At 44.5% G+C, this 4,873-nt stretch overlaps 1 non-coding gene across 1 annotated transcript; it reads left to right on the forward strand.

The window, feature by feature from the left end:
• Window positions 1–4,304: 4,304 nt before the first annotated feature.
• LOC141662257 (small nucleolar RNA R71) lies at window positions 4,305–4,411 on the forward strand. The gene has a single exon (XR_012550380.1). It is a non-coding gene; the product is annotated as a small nucleolar RNA R71 (small nucleolar RNA).
• The last annotated feature ends 462 nt before the right edge of the window (window positions 4,412–4,873 follow it).

Below are 4,873 nucleotides of genomic sequence, written 5' to 3' on the forward strand. Positions count from 1 at the left end.
CATAGTCTTACCAATAAGATCCTTAAAAATTCTATTCACCAACCTTTGATAGGTGGCTCCTGCATTCTTGAGACCAAACGCCATAACAAGATAACAATAAACACCAAAGTCAGTGATAAATGATACCTTTGGAATGTCATCCTTATGCATTTTGATCTGGTTGTATCCGCTAAATCCATCCATGAAACTCAGCATCTCATGTCCAGCAGTGGCATCAATCAAAGTATCAATTCTAGGCAGCGGAAAACAGTCTTTGGGGCATGCATCATTCAGATCAGTGAAGTCTATACACATCCTCCACTTTCCATTAGCCTTCTTCACCATTACAGGGTTTGCTAACCACTCCGGAAATTGAATCTCCTCAATAAAACCAGCCTCTAAGAGCTTTTCTACTTCCTGTTTTATAGCCTCTTGTCTTTCCGGGGCAAAATTTCTTTTCTTTTGTTTCACTGTCTTCCGGCTTGGATCCACGTTTAGCTTGTGAGTAATTAACTCCGGGTCTATGCCTGGCATATCAGCTGCTGACCATGCAAACACATCACTATTTTCTTTCAAAAATTTCACTAACTTCCCTCTAAGGGGCTCCTCTAATGTGGCTCCAATGAAAGTCATCCTCTCAGGATTCTCGGGGTCTAAAGGAACCGAAACCAATTCTTCTGCTGGCCTTCCTCTATTATCATCATTTTCTCGAACATCCATATCTTCAATAGGAAGAACCTGCCCCCCGACTTCATCTGCCCTCAAAGAGGCCACATAACAGCTTCTAGCCATTTTTTGATCTCCTCTCTCTTCTCCAATCCCGTTTCGGGTGGGAAACTTCATGACTGAATGGTAGGAAGAGGGGACTGCCTTGAAGGCATGTATCCTTGTTCTCCCCATGATAGCATTATAAGTTAAACTAGCCTTTACCACCACGAAATCCAGCATCTGCGTTGCTTGCCTTGGTTCCGTACCTATGGTGGTCGGCAATTTTATTATCCCTTCCACAGGACATTCTACTCCAGCAAATCCATATATCGGCATGTCGGTTGGTGTCAACTGGGAGTCATTATACCCCATTCTTAGAAAGGTGTCGTGGAGCAAGATATCCATAGAAGCACCATTATCCACAAGGACCCTCTTAATCGGGCTATTTCCTATTATCGGTGTTATGACCAACGGGTCGTCATGGGGAAACTTCACACCCTCTAGGTCGGAATCATCAAAAGCCAATGTTACTTCTGTCCTGGCCCTCTTCGGGGCTTCTCCAACAATATGCATAACCTCCCTAGTATATGCCTTTCTGGAATTTTTGGACAATCCAGCAGCAGTCGGACCTCCAAAGATCGTGTTTATCACAGGCCCTCGAGGGCGTCGCGGTCCTCCAAAAATTGCATTTATAACCGGCCCTCTAGGTTGGGGATTCCTCCCCTGATCATCTTGGTCCCTCCTACGATCTTCAAAGTTCTTCCTTCCATTATTATTTCTGTCCCCTCCATCTCCAGTATACTTGTTCAATCTTCCTTTTCGAATCAAAAACTCAATTTCATCTTTCAATTGCCTACACTCATCGGTGTCATGGCCAACATCTTTGTGAAACCTGCAATACTTGCCCTTATCTAACTTGGCGGGATCAGCCTTCAAGGGCTTAGGCCAGCGAATATCTCTGTCTTTCTCAATCTCCATCAAAATCTGACTTCTAGGAGCATTCAGCTTAGCGTATTCAGTGAACTTTTGCCCAGATCCTCCCCTCTTGGGGGTTGAATTAGGGTTTTGTTCGATTCTAGGATATTTGTCTTTTGCAATATATTCTAAATCAGTTTTCCGCTTCTTGCCTCCAGTGGGCTCATTACTTACTACGGTCTTCCTCATGCTTTCTTCAACTTTGATATACTTTCCTGCCCTCTCCTGGAGCTGCAACATGCTTTTAGGGGGGCGTTTGGCCAAGGACATCTTAAAAAACTCATCCCTAGTGCCTTGTTGCAGTGCTATCATGGCTACCTTATCATCAAGGTCCGGGACTTTTAAAGCCTCCTTTGTGAAATGATTCAGGTAATCTCTCAAGGATTCCTTAGCTCCCTGCACAAGACTCATAAGAGATGCTGAACTTTTCTCATGGACTCTTCCACTGATGAATTGCTTAATAAAAGCCTGACTTAATTCTCTGAACGATCCAATAGAATTTGGGGGCAGACGACTGTACCATCTTTGAGCCATACCCGACAGGGTTTGAGGGAAGGCCCGACACTTTATAGCATCATTCACGGGTTGCAGCAGCAGTGCTGATTAGCGGGGTCTCCCGTGCCATCATAGGCTTTGATAGTGGGCATCTTGAATTTCCTTGAGATATGGGCATTCATTATCTCTTCTGTGAAGGGTGGAGTTGGATCATCAGGATCTCCAAGGGGAAGGAGATTGCTTGGATCAGTTCTTGGGACAGCAGCCCTTCTTCGTACCGGACCATCCAGGTCTATGACAGGAGGAGGATTTCTCCCCCTAGGAGGTATCTGGGGTCTGGTGGCCTGGTGAGCCTCCAAATCACGCCTCAGCCTTTGGATTTCAGCCTCACTTCTTGGGGATTCGCCCCTGGGGTGCTTTGGGGGCGTTGCCTTCCATCGGCCATTGGCTCTTTTCCAGGACGCCTCCTTCTCGGGGCCACTTCATCATCCGAAGATTCGGAGTCTCTCTCAGTGTAAGGACCAGAAAATTCCCGATCCTCAGGGATAGGACCCAAACCTCATATATAGGGGGGCGACTGCCCTCGTGCTTCGCTTCGCCCAGCATATCCGCTTCCTCCAACCTCAGGGTGAAGGGGCATCCCATAAGGGGGGTTAGTAGTAACAATAGTTGAATATTCATACCCGACGGGTCGAGAATTCACAGGTATATGTACTTGTTGAACTTGAGGATTCGTACCTTGAATAGTCGGGGGAGTTGTCCCTTGTGGATGATGTTGAGTTGCCCCTATCTGGGCTTCCCCCTGAGTAGATGCATAAGTCGAATGGGGAGGAACCTCCACGGTGGACGAAATCACCTGGGTTGTCTCTGATGGTGTTCCTTCCTCTAGAGCTCTAATTGTTCTCCGTGTTCTCGCCATGGTTGTTGTTGTGCTTTCCCACAGACGGCGCCAAATGTTATGGATAAAAAACTAAGGTTATTATTTGCTGTATTTATTACTAAGATTCGGGAGCTCAAGGCCTTTAATGGCTGCTCTCGTGTTTCGTGGCTCGATCTGCCTTTACGAGATGCCTACGTATCTCTGTGAATTAGAGAATCAAGCCAAAAAACGTAGTTCTGATTTGTGGGGTGAGGCCCCTTATATAGATGTTGGGAGTCCTTGAATTGGACTTGTTATAGGAGACTTGGTGGGCAAGTCTCATAATTAGAATGGACTTTGGAGTCCTAGATAGTAGGAAACTGATTCCTTATCCTTTTAGGTCCCCTTGAGGCTAATCTCTAAGGATTTATATCCTTATCGGGACTCTTCTCAACATCTGATTTTTCCCTTATTAATTAATTACGAAATTAATTAATAATCAGGGCTTTTGGGCCTTTTTTATTCCATCAGGCCAGATCTGGTCCATCAGGCTTAACCTTTCTGGTCTAAGTATCATATATCTTTTTATTGGGCCTAGTAGTCCACAGCTTGTACAATTAATGCAGTATTTAATTATACAATCATAATTTATTTATCCCTATCACACATAGGCCGCAACTCCTCCAGTTCAGATTTTTCATTCGAAGATAGACCTGCACCTCCATGAGTTTGATGTTTAAGTTGGAGTTGTTGTCTTGGTGCAAATTATGGCTGAAAACCAGGAGAATTGAATTGCTCATTTCCAAACTGCTAATAAGGCTGTTGCATCACACTCTGCTTGTTGCTCCAGCTGAAGTTAGGATGATTCCAGGTGTCAAGATGATAAGTGTTTGGAACTGGTTGCTGCGATCTCTCAAAGTTGCTCATAAATTGAGCTGATTCAGTAGATATAGCGCATTGCTCCGTCGCATGCGAAACTGCACAAAGCTCACAAACACTCGTCCTCTGATGAACTTCATAGTTAGCCAGCGAATCGATCTTCATAGACAATGCCTTTAGTTTAGCAGTGATAGCCGTAGCTGTATCCACTTCAAGAACTCCTGCTACCTTGCCCCGTGGCAATCTTTGGGTTGGATACTGATATTCATTAGCAGCCATCAGTTCAATTAGATCATAAGCTTCATCGTAGCTCTTAGCCCATAAGGCTCCACCTGATGCTGCATCGAGCATGGGTCTGGACTGTGCTCCCAAACCATTATAAAAATAATTGATGATCATCCAATCAGGCATTCCATGATGATGACACTTCCTAAGCATCTTCTTGTAGCGCTCCCAAGCTTCATATAAAGATTCTCTTGATTGCTGCGCAAATTGAGTAAGAGCATTCCTGATTGCAGCTGTCTTTGCCATAGGGAAGAATTTAGTGAGAAACGTTTGAGCAAGATCTTCCCAAGTAGTAATCAAACCAGCTATTAGAGAGTGTAACCATCTCTTAGCCTTGTCCCTCAGAGAGAATGGGAATAGTATCAGCTTCGCAGCATCTTAAGAAACACTGTTGAACTTGAAGGTGTCGCTGATCTTAATGAAATCCCTAATGTGCATATTGGGATCTTCCGTTGGGTAACCCTAAACTGGATTGAATTCCACACCCATTGAATCGTGCTAGACTTGATTTCAAAAGTATTAGCCGAGATGGTTGGTCTGACAGTGCCAGATTGAATATCATTGATCTTGGGTTGGAAAAAATCCATCAAGGCTTTCGTTCGTGCTGCTGGATCTCTCATTGTAATGAGTACCTGCAACACAACAAGTAAACTGTGAAAGTAAAAGAATCCGAGTCAATGAACTTTAACGACC

This window comes from Apium graveolens, chromosome 5 (genome assembly GCF_009905375.1).
Source record: "Apium graveolens cultivar Ventura chromosome 5, ASM990537v1, whole genome shotgun sequence".
NCBI lineage: Eukaryota > Viridiplantae > Streptophyta > Magnoliopsida > Apiales > Apiaceae > Apium > Apium graveolens.